The sequence below is a fragment of the Pipistrellus hanaki genome, assembly GCF_964339955.1.
Source record: "Pipistrellus hanaki genome assembly, chromosome: 6".
Taxonomy (NCBI): domain Eukaryota; kingdom Metazoa; phylum Chordata; class Mammalia; order Chiroptera; family Vespertilionidae; genus Pipistrellus; species Pipistrellus hanaki.
The window spans coordinates 14,460,714-14,479,068 of NC_140508.1; the positions used below are offsets into that span (position 1 = coordinate 14,460,714).

General features: G+C 48.2%; 1 protein-coding gene across 4 annotated transcripts in view; it reads left to right on the top strand.

Annotated features, from left to right (window-relative positions):
- Window positions 1–18,355, top strand: part of KCNB1 (potassium voltage-gated channel subfamily B member 1) — a 118,401-nt gene that overhangs the window by 68,730 nt on the left and 31,316 nt on the right. The gene's annotated exons all lie outside the window — the stretch shown is intronic.

The following is an 18,355-nucleotide window of genomic DNA, read 5'->3' on the forward strand; positions in this document are numbered from 1 at the left end:
CCAAACATAGGCAAGAAAAAAAATGCCTTAATGGGAGCTGAGGTGCCGTGGAGGGTTCAGGAAAAGGACTATAGGGATCAGGAAAGGGGCCTGGGCCTGAGCAGCCCTGGTCTGGTTCAGACGTGTTTTTTCTGAGAAAGGGATCAGGTGGTGAACGCTTTACCCATGGCAGCTGATACAGGGCCTGACATGCCTGAAGGAAAAGTAAATAATTGATTAAAAGAAAGATGGAAACAAAGGCAAATACAGGAAATGAAAGGAGAGAAAAGGATGGATGGATGGATGGATGGATGGATGGATGGATGGAAAACGAAAGGATGTTTGATGCTGGATAAGTGGATGGAAGATGGATGAATTAAAAAGAAGAAAGAGTGGAAGGAGGAAAGAATAAAGGAAGCAGGGAGGGAACAGAAGGAGAGAAGGAAAGTGGAAGAATGAGCAGATTGAAAGTTGAGTAGATGGATGGTTTGGAGGAAGAGAGAGGGAGGGAGGAAAATGGATGATGCTTGGATTTTGGGGAATGCAAGAATGAAAGATAGGTGAAAGAAAGAAATTGAATGGATGTTGGATAGATGGATGGATGGAAAGGTGGGTACATGGGTGGAAGGAAGAATGTGTAGTTCTGCCTCTGAAAAAAAACAATGCATTAATAAGCATTTACTGAGTTCCTACTGTCTGCCCAGACAGAAGTAAAATCAGGATTCCCTTCCCCCACCCTCCCCACACAAGGAATTCACTGTCTGGTGGGAAGAAAAGTTCAGAGGCTCAGTCTGTTGCCCAAGGCAGCTCAGATACGAGGGAAAATCCACAGTCCCATTCTGCCCACCAACCGGGCTATAGTCTCAGGCTGCTGGGGAGGAGAGAAGGGTCCTGGTCAGGCTTCCTCTGTGGCCTGTGAGAAAGGTTCCTTGGAAGGTCCTGGAGCCCATGGGACCGGCAGCACAGTGAGGGCAGGAACCAGGCCTGTGTCCACCCCTGCATCCCAGCGCCTAGTGGAGCCTGTCCTCACAATGAGGGCAACCAGTGGCATTTCTTTCCTAAAGGAATGAGCACGTGAGTGAGTGAATGAGAGAACCAAAGTCTGGGTCCCATTGCCTATGGCTGTAGGCAGACTGTATCACCTTTGTCAACTTCGGTCTCCCTACAATGGAACCGACAATACCCAGCATGGATTGTGAAGGTTGTAAACTGGAGAGAGGTTTACAGATGGACAGTGGGGCGTTAATAGAGGTTAGAGTAGTAGTACCACCATCAATCACAAGAGCGGTAACGGGTAATGGCCCCCATGGTCGTTGTGTTCACAGAGGCGATGATGGTGTTATTGCTAGCAGTGGTACTAGAACTACTGGGGAAAGTAGTTATGGCGTTGGTGATGGCAGTGGTGGTTATATTCATAGTAATAGAAAGAATAGTACTGTTGGTAGCAGGAAAAAAGAGCAGGGAGGGCATTCCAGGAGGAAAAAAGTATTCTGGTTTCAGTTGCAAGTGACGGAAATCCAATTCAAATTTGCTTAAGCCAGAACAGAAAGGGAGGATGATTTATTGGCTCATGCATTTGGAAAGACCAGAAGTAGCTCTGGCTTCTGGCCCAGAAACACATGCCCTTGAACCATATCATTAGGACTTGTCATTGCAACTCAGTCGCTCTCCAACTTTTGTCTCTGCCTTCCCCTGAGTGGGCTTCATTCTCAAGTAAGCTCTCTGGGCTTCTGGGCTTCCCATCTCCCAGTTGGAGAGTCTCACTCAAAGGATAGTGCCTCCTCTCGAATAGTTACAGCCAGAGTCCCAGGTTTTAATCTCATTGGCTCGTTTTTGTGTCACATGCTCATCCCTTAGCCAATCACTTTCATTAGAAGGATTGGAATATGCTGATTGGAACAGCCTGAGTCACATGGCCACTGCCAGATCTGGAGGTAGACAGGGTGGTATTATCAGAACAGGAGGAAAGAGATGCGCATGGCAGGGAAAGAGTGGGTGGCCTTCAGAGGTAGGGTGGGGTAAAGATGACAGAAGTCAAAGGTAGGTGCTCAATAATTAATTTTTCTCCTCCCTGGCTCTGAGGATAGGAACAGCCCATATAAATTGGAGGATAGAGAAGACCTGCATTTAAATCTCTTACTTGCTAGCTGTGTGGCCTTGGACGAAGTAATTAACCTCTCTATGGCTCATCTAAAAAATGGAATGACAAAAATGGATTGTTTTTTTTTTAAATAAATCTTTATTGTTCCCATTATTACAAATGTGATCCTCTTCCCCCCTCAATTGCTCCCCTCCACCAGGTTCCCACCCCACCCTCTGTCCTTTCCCCATCCCCCATTGTCCTCATCCATAGGTGCACAGTTTTTGTTCAGTCTCTTCCTGCACCCCTACTCCCCTTTTCCCCAAGAATCGTCAGTCCACTCCCCTTCCATACCTCTGATTCTATTATATTCACCAGTTAATATTGTTCATCAGATTTTTTAATTCCCTTGGTTTTTAGATTCACTTGTTGATAGTTACGTATTTGTTGATCATAATTTTTTATCTTTATCTTCTTCCTCTTCCTAAATAACCCGCTTCAGCAATTCATATAATTCTGGTTTGGTGGTGATGAACTCTTTTAGCTCTTTTTTATTTGTGAAGCTCTTTATCTGTCTTTTGATTCTGAGTGATAGCTTTGCTGCGTAGATTATTTTTGGCTGTAGGTTCTTGCTATTCATCACCTTGAATATTTCTTGCCATTCCCGTATGGCCTGCATGGTTTCTGTTGAGAAATCAGCTGACAATCGTATGGGTGCTCCTTTATAGGTAACTACCTGCTTTTCTCTTGCTGCTTTTAATATTCTCTCTTTGTCTTTTGCTCTTGGAATTTTAATTATGATGTGTCTTGGTGTGGTCCTCCTTGGGTTCCTTTTGTTTGGGGTTCTGCGGGCTTCCTGGACTTGTAAGTCTATTTCTTTCCCCAGGTGGAGGAAGTTTTCTGTCACTATTTCTTCCAGTATTCTTTCGGTATCTTGCTCTCTCTCTTCTTCTGGAATCCCCATAATTCTGATGTTGGTTCGCTTGAAATTGTCCCAGAGGTTTCTTACACTATATTCAACTTTCTGGATTCTCTTATCTTCTCCCTTCTACAGAGGAGTGTCCTCTGGCTCTTTGTGTTCTAAATCTTTGTCTTGATTCCTGCGATCTTCCAGTCTGTTTTTAGGACTTTGTATAATATTTTTTTATTTCAGACAATGTTTTCTTCATTTCTAGTTGATCCCTTATTATTTCTAGTTGCTCCCTTTTCATATCCTCATAGGTCTCATTTATTTTATCGGCCTTTTTTAGGATATTGTTGAATAACCTTATAACTGTAGTTTTGAACTCAATGTCCAATCTTTTCTTTTCCTTCATCTCCTTCCTTTGTGTCCTTCCTCTTGCCTGCATTTTAGTTGTTTCCCTGATTTGATGGAATAGCTTTGTGTGCTAGGTGTTCTGGTAGAGCCCAGTAGCACAGCCTTCCCAGTTACCTGCAGTGGACAGTCTTGGTGTAGCCCTTTGTGGGCTGTGTGTGCAGTCTTGTTGTTAAGCCTTGCTTATTGTTGGTATCACTGGGAAGTGTTGATCTCCAAGCCAATTGGCTGTGAGGATCAGCAGTGTCTCAGCTAGGAGGGCTTCTGTACTCCGCTTGGATAGGGCCGGGTCTCGGGGTGGCGCAGACAATCTTTGGTTCCCTGTCAGTCTCGCCTTAGAAAAGTCCTGTTCATGGAGAGTTGCAGAAGATTGGTTGCAGGCGCACGCACCTCTTTGGTAAAGGTGCAGGCAAGCTTTGGATTCCGGCCAGTCCCTCCTTAGAAAAAGCCAGCCTCTGGGAGAGCTTCTGTGCTCAGCCACAGATTGGGCGGAGTCTTGGGTTGGTGCAGACAAACTTTGTTTTCCCTTCAGCTCCTCCCCAAGTCCCGCAGTAATGGCCTCTGGCTTCACACAACTCCGAGAGATCTCTGCCCACTGCCTGACAGTCTGGCCTCTCCCTGTCTGGGGCCGTCTGTCAGAGCAATAGGGTGATTCTGTTTTTCTCTGGAACAAGAAAGTCAGCCGCGCGTTAACTGTCCGCCCTCTCTGCGCACCGGGAGTAAGCCAGCAGCAATCTCGGTCTGGCCCTTCCTCTCCACGTGCCAGGAGTAAGCCAGCGCCTTTTCACGCACACAGTTCTCCGTACTTTCACAGTTCCTGAGGTTCAGCGTGCCTTCTCTCTCCTTCCCAGATGGCAGAGCCTCCTCTCAGCTAGCCGTCTGGCGCTTCAGGGCAATGCCTCCCCTGTTTTTCAGTTCTAAATTCAAATTTGTTGTGGTAAGCTGCATTTGGGTGTCTATCTTATGCCGCCATCTTGGTTTCTCCAAAATGGATTGTTTTTTTAGTATAAATAGCTTATTGCTTAGAACAGGGCCTGGCACAAAACAAGTGCTCAATTAATGGAAGTCATAGTGCCAGCTCAGGATTTGTGAAGATTAAAATTCATCCTCCTAGATCAGTGGTTCCCAACATGGGCACAGGCCCCACAGGAGGGAAATTTGACTTTTAAGGGGGGTGATTCAAGAATGAGTTATTAACAGTGAATTTTTTGCATTTCTTATGGTACTAGGGGCCTCATATGCAGTATATAAATATATAGTGACATAATTATTTTTAGTTCTCTATTTTTTTCAAACTTTATTTGCTATTTTTTCATATCACTTCATATTATTTCTTTTAACAATTTCTTAGTGATTTCTTCCTCCGTACTTTAGCTGTCCTTATGTTCTTTTATTTTTCTCTCTCATGGATGCCATGTTCTTTGGGAGCTTGTTTAGACCAAGTTAATGGCCTTTTAGGCTTCCTCTACATGAATAGGAGTTCACTTTTTGAATAAGAATTATATGTGCTCTAACCGGTTTGGCTCAGTGGAGTGTCGGCCTGCGGACTGAAGTGTCCTGAGTTCGATTCTGGTCAAGGGCATATACCTTGGTTGTGGGCTCCTCCCCTTGGGGGACATGCAGGAGGTAGCTGATCAATGTTTCTCTCTCATTGATGTTTCTGACTCTCTATCCCTCTCCTTTCATATCTGCAAAATCAATAAAATATATTAAAATTTTTTTAATTTTTTTTCTTAAATATATTTTTATTGATTTTTTACAGAGAAGAAGGGAGAGGGATAGAGAGTTAGAAACATAGATGAGAGAGGAACATCGATCAGCTGCCTCTTGCACACCCCCTACCGAGGATGTACCCGCAACCAATGTACATACCCTTGACTGGAATCGAACCCGGGACATTTCAGTCCGCAGGCTGACACTCTATCAACTGAGCCAAACCGATTTTGGCGAAATATATTAAATTTTTTTTAAAAGAATTCTATGTCACAGGGAGGGCATCAGGATTTTAGAGATGCCTAGGTGGGGCATGACAAAAAAAAAAAGGTTGGGAACCACTGTCCTAGAGGCCCCTCTCCCGATGGGCATATTGTTGGATCCTTCTTCAGCTCTCAGCTCAGATGTCACCTCAGAGACACCCTGCCTGACCTCCACAGCTAATGATACCCCTCCACACCCAGTCACTCTCTATCCCCTTAGTCCCTTTTCTTGCCTTTGTAGTACCTGAAGTGACCTCAACGTATATTCCCTCATTTTATAAATGCTTCCCCACCCAAATGCCGGTTCCCTAAGGACAAGGTCTGGCTTGGTCAGGGCTGGAATTGGCAAATGTTTGCTAAATGAAAGAATAAGTCCCTTCCCTTCCCTGATCCAGTCTGTTGTATAGCATGGCTGCCATCAGAGAGGACTCCAGGGCAAAGATGTGGAGATGGGGAAGGGGTGCAGAAATGCACTCCCCAAACTGGAAGGGGTAGAGGATAGGGGAGGCCTGGGTGAGCCTGCCCCCCTCTGCTCTCAGAGGAGAGCTCCCTTTGGTCTCTGTCCCTAACTGTGGGGAGGGTCTCAGCTCTGGGTGGCCTTGGGGAACTGGGGTAGCTGTTGTGGGGTCAAACCCTGGGTTCAAAGTAAGACCACCGGAGACTGATGATTGATTTTAAAAAGCAGGCAAGGATTTATTGAAAAACTGGCAGGACAGCCGAGAGAGCCCCACATGCAGGTGGAGTCCACACGACTTCACCATTCCAAGTGTAGGCAGTCTTTTTAAAGGTCCAAACCACAGGAATTTTCCTTTGTTTTAAATTCTAAATTCTAAAGACTGGGAACATTGGGATGTGGCCCTATATTGCGATAGCTGATAATACAGAAGCAGAGTTCAGCGGTTAATCTCTAAAGGTTATCTACAGTTTCTACCCCTGAAGCTATCGAGTCTGTGGGAATCAATCTCCTGTATTTCTGGTTCCAGGCACAGGAAAATTGCCTTATCCTCCAGGTCTCCACCTGGAAGCTGAGGTAACTACCCTATGTTTAAGCAGGTGCAGAAGCCAAAATAGCAGGATTAAAATTCAAACAGGAGCCGAAACTGGTTTGGCTCAGCGGTAGAGCGTCGGTCTGCGGACTGAAAGGTCCCAGGTTCGATTCCGGTCAAGGGCATTGGTTGCGGGCACATCCCCGGTAGGGGGTGTGCAAGAGGCAGCTGGTTGATGTTTCTCTCTCATCAACGTTTCTAGCTCTCTATCTCTCTCCCTTCCTCTCTGTAAGAAAAATCAATAAAAAAAATTTTTTTTAATGTTTGAAGGAGTTTTACCCAAGTATGATTGCTACCATATTTCAGTAGCCACCTTGACTTGGGTCATCCCAGCCAAGGTCAGGATAAAGCCGGCAGGCCAGGCCGCTAAGGCCTCGGATTACACATCCTTACACATCCGGCTGCTTAGCCAGGATTATTGGAGGCACCAAGCCTATCTTGTCCAGGCTGATGGGTCACAGGCTGCCTCTCCCTCCCACTCCTCAGGAGCATCCTGCCCTGGGGAAGCCTCAAGGCCCACAGAGGCTGGGCAGGGCTGTGGGCAATGTGGCTGTAGTTTCCATGTGTTTTCATTACTACTTATGGAATGCCTACTGTATACCAGGCCCTGAGCTCAGACGTTATAGTATCTCACTTGGTCCTTCAAGATGGAGACCAGGGCTTTCATTTTAAAAAATTCCTTATTCTAGCACCTTCTATGTGCCAGGCACAGGTCTAGGCACTGGGGATACAGAAGTGGCAAAGATGGTCCTGCTTCCATGGAATTTTCAGAGGGGCAGACAGCGCTCAGTGGGTAAATAAACATTTTGAAATGCACTTCAGCTCTTAAAGCAGGAAGTGGAGAAGGAGGGGAAGGGAACCCCTGGGTCAGCAGGTGAGATCTCCTTAATCTACACCCTGGTCCCAGGAAGGTGGGTTGTGCCCTGCAATCCTCGGCTGGTTGGGGGGAGTGTCACTGTCGGCAGAGACCAGAATGCGAACTCTGTTTCCATAAACGTTTGTTGAATGACAGAATAATGCTCTGCTATTGTCCAAAAGCCTTCCATAGCTCCCCGGTGCCTGCAGGGTCTCATCCAGACCCTTGAGCTATCAGTGACCGCCCATCATGATCTGGTCCCTCCCAGTCCTAGCTTCTCCGGCTCCACCAGCATGCTCTTCCCAGTCTTCCCAGCTCAAGCAATGCCACCACCATTCTCCCGATTGCTCAAGGCAAAACATGGGATCCCTCCTTTCCCTCACCACACACACCGGAGCCATCAGCGATTTGGTTAGTTTCACCTCCAAAAGAGGCCTTGAATCTGTCTTCTCTATTCTTGGCAGCCACCATCTCTCACCTGGGCACCTGCCTCGCCTTCTCACTTAGATTTCTGCTTCTGTTCCATTCCCCCTGCAGGCTGTTACCAAATGCAGCGGGAGGATCTTAAAACCTACACTAGGTCACGTCACCAGCCGGCTGAGAAGCCCTCTTTGGCTAGTTTGGTTCTCAGAACAACAACAACAACAAAAAGTCTAATCAGGTCTTTAAAGCCTTCCTCATTTCTCTCTTTGAGTTCCTCTCTAGTGCCCCTTGCCTTCCTTTCAGCCCCTGGTACACCTTTCTCCTTTCTCTTCCTCTTGCATGTTCATCTCTTCTCTGCCTCAGGGCCTTTGCACTTGCTATGACCTCTTCCTGGAACTCCCTGTCCCCATATCTTCCAACCGCCAGCTCTTTCCCATCCCTCAAATCTCCATCCAAATACCTCCTCGGAGAGGCCTCCCAGACCACTTGAGCTAAAGTAGTCAACCCTCCCCACCCTATTGTTTCTTATCCCATCATTTTGTTTCATTGGCCCAGTGGGGAGTAGAGAAAGAAAGGAGGCTTCAGAGAGGTCTGAAAGTGAGGCGGGGTGGGGTGGGGGAGAAGATAGAGGCTTTAAGGAAGCAACTAAGTGGCTTTCCTGTAGCCCAGAAGAGCCGGCCACACCACGGTGGGGAAGGGGCTAGAGCAGACGGGATTCCATCCCACCTCCCCCGTTCAGAGCACCCCGTGGGCCCAGCTGCAGGCCCAGCATTCCCTCAGGAACCCATGACTGTTTCCCTGGCAGGGTTTAATCTTTCCCCTCATCACTGGCCACGCTTCTAATGATTTATGCCCAGGCTCGCAAACCCAGATCCCTGCAGAGGCCAAGCAGGCCTCGTAAACAGCACACGTGCAAGGCTTTACAAGCGCAGGCCTGGCGGAGCTGGTGCTCAGCTCCAGCCCAGGGGCTGGTCACGGAGGAGCACAGGCCTACAGTAGCCAGAGCTTCGGATTCTTTTTGAGAAGCTGGAAATCTGGATCCGTAGGGGAGATACATGTTGGCAACAAGTTCACTGCGTGGGCCAAAAAAAATCCGCTCGTGGGTCGTGGGACCCTCTAGTTGGCGGGGTGACCTCCGTTTACACTTGTCACAGCCCCTCACCCACCCTTCACTGGCACCAAGTGGCAGTCCTTGGAGTACACCTGTTCCACCCGTAGTTTCATGGCTGCCTCACAGATACCGGTGTGGTAGGGACTGTTCTGACCCCCATTTCACAAATGAGGAAACTGAGGCTCAGGTAGTGCTCACTTGGGTAGCCACAAAGCTAAAGAGCTTACAAACTCTGCCAAAAGAGCTTCTACCTTTGGCTGGTTTCTCCTCCAGTCTTGCCCATTTCACACCAGGGCAACAAGGCTCAGAGAGGCTAAGGAATGGACCGGAGGTAACCCAGCTGGCAAGAGCCAAGATTGCAACCAGCTCTGTACAACATCAGAGTTTGCAGGCTAAACGCTTTCTGTCCAGCCTCTAAGTGTAGGAGCTTTGAAAAGTTCAAATGACTGCAGAATCCTCAGCAATACTGAGATCGTTGCTTGTACAAGCTCCTACTAAGCGTAAGTCTCTGAAAATGCTGGGACTTGGGGCCCTTCCCTGGCAATCTTGATTTGCAGCCTCAGATGTTACATTTTGGAGGGAGTGAGAACCTCAAGAATTTTGACAGACACTGACATCCTGGCAGCTGATTCAGTTTGTTTGCCAACTCCTACGCTTTAGTTCTCACTCCTACCTGACCCCGCACAATTTGGAGGGTTCCAGGTGGATCTGGAATCTGAGCAGCCCCTCAGAGCTCAGAGGGGTTCCCATGGTATATCTCTCCCAGTTCTCCACTCTGCCTTTCCTTGGTCTGTGGAGGAAGGTGACTGGCATTTATTGAGGACCTATTGGGTGCCAGGTACCTTCTTCTGTGTTACATCTCAGTGTGATTCGGCTGCTTTCTGGCTGTGTGATCCTGGGCAAGTCATTTTACCCCTGTGAGTTTTAGTTACCTGACCTGTAAAATGAAGGTGAAATTTTTGTTTGCGGGTCACTTTTTATTTGCAAGGGTCAGAAACCCAACCCAAAGGGTCCTAACCAAAAAGGGCACTGATTTTATTGATTTTATTTTTACAGAGAGGAAGGGAGAGGGAGAGAGAGCCAGAAACATCGATGAGAGAGAAACATCAATCAGCTGCCTTCTGCACACCCCTTACTGGGGATATGCCCGCAACCAAGGTACATGCCCTTGACCAGAATAGAACCTGGGACCTTTCAGTCCACAGGGCGATGCTCTATCCACTGCCCAGACCGGTTTGGGCAAGGGCACTGATTGCAGCCATGCCATGTTGTTGGGGGAGAGGAAAAAGGAGGGTGGAGACCTCACACCCACTCTTAGATGCCTCAGCCCGAGCCTCTTCCACACCAGCCAGGCGTGCCCAGCATCGCTGCAGGCGTAGATGAAGATGCGAGGGTTCCCTTGCCAACCCCCTGAGTTGAGGCACCCCACCTTCCGTGGGGCACTTCTGCTTCCCCGAGAAGTCTGGTAGAGAGGGCGAGCAGTGAGCAACGTTGATTCATGGATTTAATGCCACTAAAACTTGATTTCTTTTTCTTTTTTTATGTTAAAAAGTAGACATGCTAGTGATTTCTTGTTATTTTTGTCTGCCTCAAATACTTTTTACTTTATTTTTAAATCTACCCCAGTCTTTTTATGTTTATTTTTTACTTTATTGTAAAGTAATAGCTTTTTTCTTTCTTTTTTTTTAAGGGAGAGGAAGAGAGAAAAAAGAAACATCAATGATGAGAAAGTTATTGATTGGCTGCCTCCTGCACTGCCCCTCCTGGGAATCGAGCCCACAGCCTGGGCATGTGTTCTTGATCAGAATCAAACCCGGACCCTTCAGTCCAGAGGCCGATGCTCTATCCACTGAGCCAAACCAACTAGGGCTAAAGTAATAACTCTTAACATGAGATCTGCCCTCTCAACAAAATATTTAGTATGCAGTGCAGTACTGTTGGCTCTCAGTCCAGTGTTGTCCAGCAGACTCCAGAACTTGTTTACCGAATGCCAGTAATTGCCCTCGGCACCCTGCACATCAGATGTGCACACACCCACGCTGGAAACCATCTCCTCAGCCCATCATGAAGCATTTCTAAGGTCTCAAAGCACTTACCACTTCCCCGTAAGGGACCCAGGGTATAGCTTACAAACCTTGCTGTCAGGGGAGGGAGTAACAGATAGCACTTCTGGGCACGTGCAGGTGTGAGTTCTCCATGCTGTCCTTCTCCTGCCGGGATAAGGGGGTGGCCACATGCTAAGATGATAGAACCACTGGATCCCTGAGTCACCCCCTGGAAGGGAACTGTGCTGGAAACCTAACAGACTCAGATGGATATTGCACGAGGAAGACCAGAGATGTGAAGATACTTATCTAAGGATGCCCTGCCAGAATCAGAAAGTAGGTCTCTCAATCATCCACATATCCATTTCAATATGAATCTCTAGTGAAACAAAAATGCTATGTGAGAAACAACATTGTTAAGCCACTCACATGTCCCTTTCTAAATATTGGACATTAACCAGCAAGTCTGGCTATTGTCAGGAATGACCATTGGCAGAGCCATCATTCTGAGGTTAGCCAGAGTGGTACCCAATTCCAGCATCCAGACTAACATATTTAGCTTCCTTTAGCAACCTCAGCCACCTCGGCCAAAGCTTGCAGAAACTACACTCCCCACTCCCCATCCTGCCAGACTCAGCTGTTGGCTTAGCAGACCCCGTGGACACTGTCCTTGCCTAACATTTTCTATGCTCCTCATTTTTGATTCAATACACTGCTCTCCACAGCAGGCGTGGACTAGTGCCATTCATCACTGTTCAGACAGACAGTCCCTTCCTCAGCTCCTCGTGCCCTCAGCTGATATAAGAAATGGGTGATCACTCAGACAGGAAAGACATCCCCCGCCCCCATTTCTCCATATCACCTCCTCCCTCTGCAGGGACCACCGTCAGGTCCCACACCACCCCCAGAAGCACTATCCTCAGATGGGCAAGAGGTTGCAGCATCACCAGCTCCCAGAATCCCTGCTTTAGCAAGGCTCATGGGAACTGAATTGACCAGTTAGGAAGAGGTTGCCCAGCCCAGAGCTTGTTAGGAAAAGTCAGGTCACATTGGGTGATGAGGTGTGAAGTGTGAGCCCTAGGTTCCTGGTTGGTGCAAACAGATGCAGCTCTTGTCTGGAAAGCTCTTCGTGTACTGTAGCAGGTCAATGAATGTTTGCTGTCTTCATGGTTGCACCAGTCCAGGATTGCAAGCCAGTGCCTGCAGAGACCTGACAGATCAAAGAGTAAAGGGGCCTGTGGCAAACTCGGAAGCTGAGCCCAGGGTGGCTGGCTCTTTGGCTCCAGCCAATGGCTGCCATCTGGAGTTCGGGTTGAGTGTAGACACGTCCATCTGATTTTCCAAGGAAATCTGAAAATCTGGAATTTTTAATGTGAAATCTCCCAGTTTTAAAACTGGGGCAAATAAGTAAAAATAACTTCCTCAGCCCCAGGGCCTCTGGGAAGCCCCGAGCAATGCCACCACACCTCCCTCCCACCTTTCTGACTCGGTTGCCCTCTCATGATGAAGGCCGCTATTGCCTGGCTCGCCCCAAGGCCTCTTCCTGTAGTTCAGGCACGCAGATCCCTGGATTCCTGTCCCTTTCTGCCCAGGAGCGCCCCCTGCAGGCTCCTGACTCCAGTTTCTCATAGAAGGTGAGGGGGAACACCATCAGCCTGCTCCCAATCCCCTTAATCGGATCTATGCCAGTGACCCTTATAATTAAAACTTCCTGGCTGTAATCCACCTCCCTCCCCCTTAAAGCTGGGGGAAGCGGAAGCACCATAAAAGGAGAAAAGGGTTTGACAGCCAGAAGCCGCCTCCTCCTGTGTCCTTGAAACCATTTTGGGAGACCCACAGACCCGAGATGGAGTCCTGCTTACAAGTTGTGTGACCCTGGGAAAGGACTTCATTCTCTCACCTGCTTGTTCACTTGCTTATCAGCTATTTCGGGGGCACCTATTCTGTGCCAGGCTTCGGAGAGCTGGAGATGCAGCAGTGCGTGCCCGGGCCTCATGGAGCTGGCATGCTGTGTGGGGCGCTGGGGAGAAAAATTCAGCTCAAGAAGATCAGCGCTGTGATGGAAGAAGCTTGGGGACTGTGTGTGTCCAGAGGACGGACGGACCCAACCTAGACCTGGGAGCGAGAGAGAGAGGTCCCTGGAGCAGAGGGCCTCTGTGCTGAGGCCTGAGGAGGGTGTAGGAAGCATCCAGTGGGGAGGGAGGGCCTCTAGCAGAGGGAACAGCACGGACAGGGATCTGGAGGGGTGAGCAACCTGGTTGTATGTCTTAGGAACTGTCGGTGGGTTTGCCCGGATTTGGTATGAAATATGCAGTGGGAAATGGCCTGGAGAGAGAGAGAGAAGAAAGGTGGCCTTAATATAAATCCCAAATCTCTTTCTCATGCCTCATCGGGCCCTCCTGTCTCTCCGACCCCGTCTCCTACTTTCCCCTTTGCTCACTCAGTTCCCACCCACCCAGAGCACCTTTCTGTTGCTTGATATGCCAGACTTACTCCCACATCAGGGCCTTTGCCTGGACTTTGAACAGCACACTCCTCGTCCTCAAGTCTCACCTGAGAGAGGCCTGCCCTGACCACCCAGCCTCATGTGCACACCCCAGCGCTTCTTCACTGACCCCCTGGTTTGTGTTACTCAGTGGCGTGTGGCACATAACGCTGTTCAGCATCATCTTACTCCTTCATTGGCTTATGGGTTTTGGTCTGCCTCTCCCCACCAGCTCCTTGAGTCCAGGGAAACCCTTTCTTCTCCATGCTGCATCTCCAGCAACAAGCATGGCACGTGGTAAGTGCTCAATACACATGTGCCAGCTCAACGCAAAGGAGCCAGAACATTCTCCGAGAGCGGAGAGCGTGGGGCCCCGGCAGGGTTTAGAGCAGGACCGTGGCTGGCGCAGATTTCCGTCTCTCTCCTGTGACCTATCGGTGTGGTGGGGAGGTTTAAAGGGAGTGGGACACTCTTGATGGAAAGCAAGTTTCTACTTAGCTTTCGTGCGGCTTATTTTACACATCACACAGTTCGCCCATTTCTAGGGCGGAAGTTCCTTTTTTTAGTAAATTTGCCAGGTTGTGCAACCATCCCCCTAAGTCAGTTTTAGGATGTTTTCATCATCCCAGTGAGATCTCTCATGTCCATTAACTGTGAGTCCTATCCCCACCCTGGCAGCCACTCTCTATCTCTAACATATCTGCTTTATCTGGACACTTATCAAGTGGAATCGTACAGTATGCGGCCTTTTGTGTCTGGCTTCTTTCGCTTAGCATAATGTTCTCAAGTGTCAGTACTTGTTTCCTTTCTTTTTTAATATATTAATTTCATTTATTTGTTATTTATTGATTTATTTTTTATTTATTTATTTTTTCACAGAGAGGAAGGGAGAGGGATAGAGAGCTAGAAACACCAATGAGAGAGAAACATCGATCAGCTGCCTCTTGCACACCTTTCACTGGGGATGTGCCCGTAACCAAGGTACATGCCCTTGACTGGAATCGAACCTGGGACCTTTTAGTCCGTAGGCCGACACTCTATCCACTGAGCCAAACCAGTTAGGGCTCCTTTTTATGGATGAATAATATTCTTTTGTCTGATATGGATATAGCACAATTTGTTTTTCTAATTTTCAGTTGATAGACATCTGGGTCGATTTCTCTGTGGGGCTATTATGACTAATGCTGCCGTGAGCACGCATGTGCATGAAAAGCAGTTTGCAGTCCTTGAACTCTAGACGCACGCAGCTCTCAGCCTGCCAGAACATCCAGTGTCCTTGTACAGACTCGACCCTAGTGGACCGTGTGACCTTCCCTTCCCTGCTTGAGTCCTCCCATCTTCCGGAGACAAGCCCGGGCCCTCTTCTGCATGGACATTCTGTGCCTCATCCACATTCCTGGACGGGCAGGGGAGTAAGCAGAGAAACGATAAACAGCCTGTGCTGGCTGCTGGAGCCAAAGGTGGACGTCCCTGTGATCAACCCCAGAGCTGACAGTCAGGATGCGGAGGGCCTGGCTCCGCCCAGATCTCTTTTCCCAGAATGCCAGAGGCCAATCGCCTATTTGGTGCAGACAAGTGGGCTCCGTGATCCAGAGCCTCCTCGCAGGGAGGGAATCCAGGGATAGCCTCCAAGTCCCTGGCCCTGGCTCCTGCCTCTGCTCCCCGGGTTCCTGGAGTCCTGCCCAAACCAGATTGGGCTCAGATCCCAGGAAAGCAAGGCTGGAAACGCAGAGCCCTGGTCAGGAGCCTGAGCTCAGGCTGAGAGGACTCAGGGAACTGGCTGCTCCCCCACTGCCGAGACCCATCTCAGACCAGAGCAGCACTGTTCATTTGGTTTGAGGCTTTTTGTGGGATGTCCACTGCCTTAGCCAGGTCCTCTGGCCCACAGACCTAGTCCTGGACCTCTGAACGCAGCCTGTCTGGGGTTGGGTAGGGGGGGGCGACAATAAATTACCTGAATAATAATTTAATTTAAGAACATAATATAGAGTAAGTGACTGTTATGTGGTAAGTGCTTGATTACATTCACCTCCATGTTAGAGAGAAGGAAATGGAGACTCGGAGAGGGGAGGTGTCTGGTCCAAGGCCACACAGCCCGGAATAATAGTGCCAGGACTCAAACCCAGGCCCCAAAGCAGCTGATAAATACGTGTAAGCCTGTGGACTAATAAAAGCTGATCAGAGAGCCTGGTGAGCTCATTGAATTCTTATCGCAGCCCTGCAATGATACACACCCACACCTTACAGACAGGGAAACTGAGGCACAGAGGGTTTAACTCCCATTAGGAAGTTCCCCAGCCAGGGAGGGTGGCCCTGGCTCTGGTAGGTCTGGGAGAGAGCACGATCTTAAAGGCAGGAATAGGAGGAGTAGTGAGTCCAGTCAAGGGCATGTACCTTGGTTACGGGCACATCCCCAGTGAAAGGTGTGCAAGAGGCAGCTGATCGATGTTTCTCTCTCATTATAATTATATATTATAATGAGAATATATAATTCTCATTATATATATATAATGAGAATTATATATATATAATTCTCATTATATATATATATGATTCTCATTATATATATATATATATATATGATTCTCATTATATATATATATATATATGATGAGAGAGAATCATTGATTGGCTGCCTCCTGCACGACCCTCCTGGGGGTCAAGCCCGCAACCCAGGCATGTGCCCTTGGCTGGAATCGAACCTGGGACCCTCCAGTCCGCAGGCTGATGCTCTATCCACTGAGCCAAGCCAGCCAGGGCCAGGCTGCATTATTGCACATTTTATTTGATACTTTCACACACACAGAAAAGGGGGCCTGGTGTGCTCAGACCCTCCCAACCCAACCCTGAGCAGCAGGCATCCACTTCCAGGAGCCAGCAGGGCCTCTGCCCCCCCCCACCCCCCCACCCCTGCCTTTCTTCTTTCCTAGGCTGAAAGGAGGGGAGGGCACATTCTCGGGTACGAAGGGGGTACCTGCCTTAGGATAACAGGCCTAAGGACTGCACAATAGCTGGGTGCATAATTTATGGGTCTGTTGGCAGACACCAGTTCTGTGAGCCTTTCCTAGAGTTGTCTGTGCTTAGAAACTGGGTTAGAATGGGACCTCCCCACTCTTAAAGGAACAGACTCCACAGGGATCAACTCCTTCTCCTGCAGGCTCCCTCCCGGAGGGAGTCAGAGGCTGCAGCAGCAACCTTGGGGCTCAGCCCACAGCTCTGGCTGGCTGCCCTGTAAGGTCAGACCCCCTCTGGGCCTGGGGAGACCTGAGCTCGTCAGTAGCTTTACATCCACAGTCTCCTTTCCCCCACTCTGCAGCTTATGTGGGCCTGACTATCGTTCTCTCTCAGGTTTCTCAACCTCGGTACTATGGATATTTGGGACTGGATCATTCTTCCTTGTGGGGCTGTCCCATGCATGATAGGACATTTAACAGCATCCCTGGCTTCCGCCTTCACCTAGCGGTCGCTCCTCCAAGTTGTGACAATCAAAAATTTCTGCAGCATTTGCCAAAAGTCCCCTAAACGTGAAGATCACCCACTGGTATGTCCCCCATTTTACCAATGAGGCGAGGAAAGTCTGGTGCCGAAGGCCACCTAGCCAGTAAATGGCAAAGCTGGATTCCAGGACCAGGGTGGCACTCCTAAACCTCAACACAGCAGTTCCCAAAGTGTGCCGCCAAAATGGTTTTTTCCAACGATCACACATTTATTTTAACGAATATTTAATACATTTATTTCTAACATGCAAAAGCAGAAGTTTATTTCTTAGGGTGAGGGCAAAATATAAAACAAAGAAGGTGAGTGGGTTTGTTTATTTAATTTATTATTTATTTGTTTGTTACTGTTCAGGAAAAAGTAGTACAGGTAGCAAAAAAGCACATGCAATAGGATGTCAAAACTAAACAAAATGAGCCCTAACTGGTTTGGCTCAGTGGATAGAGTGTTGGCCTATGGACTGAAAGGTCCCAGGTTTGATTCCAGTCAAGCGCATGTACCTTGGTTGCGGGCACATCCCCAGTGAGAGGTGTGCAAGAGGCACATCCCCAGTAGGGGGTGTGCAAGAGGCGGTTGATCGATGTTTCTCTCTCATCGATGTTTCTAACTCTCTATCCCTCTCCCTTCTTCTCTGTACAAAATCAATAATATATATATTATTTCATATATATATTATTTCATAATGAAATAATGAAATAATATATATATTATTTCATTTTGTTTAATATATATATTAAACAAAATGAAATAATCATTTGTCTGGCATGTATCCATGTGTATTAAACACTATTCAGAAAATCCAGGGGATGAGAAAAAGTTCTGATCATCTCTGGGTGAAGAAGGACACAGGAAGGGTCCATGTTATTGTCACCTGCTCTATTTCTTAACTTGGGTGGTGGCTTCATAGGTGTTCATTTGATTGAGGTTCGTAAATATATATAAATTAGATCTGTTTTTGTGCATGTCAGATATCTTATTTTATAAAATTACTACAGAAATTTTCTTGTTCAATGAGTATAAATCAAGAAAATAAAACTTGAGCTTTCTTTGAAAATACCACTAGAGGAGGGGGGGGGAAAAAAAGAAAAAAGAAAATCAAGATGTTGGTAGAGCAACTGAGACTGAGGAAACACGACATCGCGAGACACTCCCGTCCCTATGCTGAGCTGGCCCAGAAGGCACCGGAGCGCTCTGCTGCCTGTGGTATCCCGTGCCTCACGCATACTACATGATCAATAACTAGTGGCCACGTTGAAAACGGAATGTGATCCTGGCCCTTCTACTTGTAGCTCTGTGACCTTGAGCAGCAGCGGACAAACACTTGGGAGTGCCCGCTGGTGTCATGCCCTGGGCTAGGTGCTGGGTGTGCGGAGTTAAGTCTCAGAACCAATCCCTGTCCCCCCAAAAGCTCCAGATACTGGGCAGTGATGGATGCACACATCCCCCCGGTTAACAGGATACGTGTGATATGTACCCCAAGAGCTGACAAATAATAGAGGAGTCCAGAGGACAGAGTGGCCAGCCTGCCTGGGGAATGTAGGGTG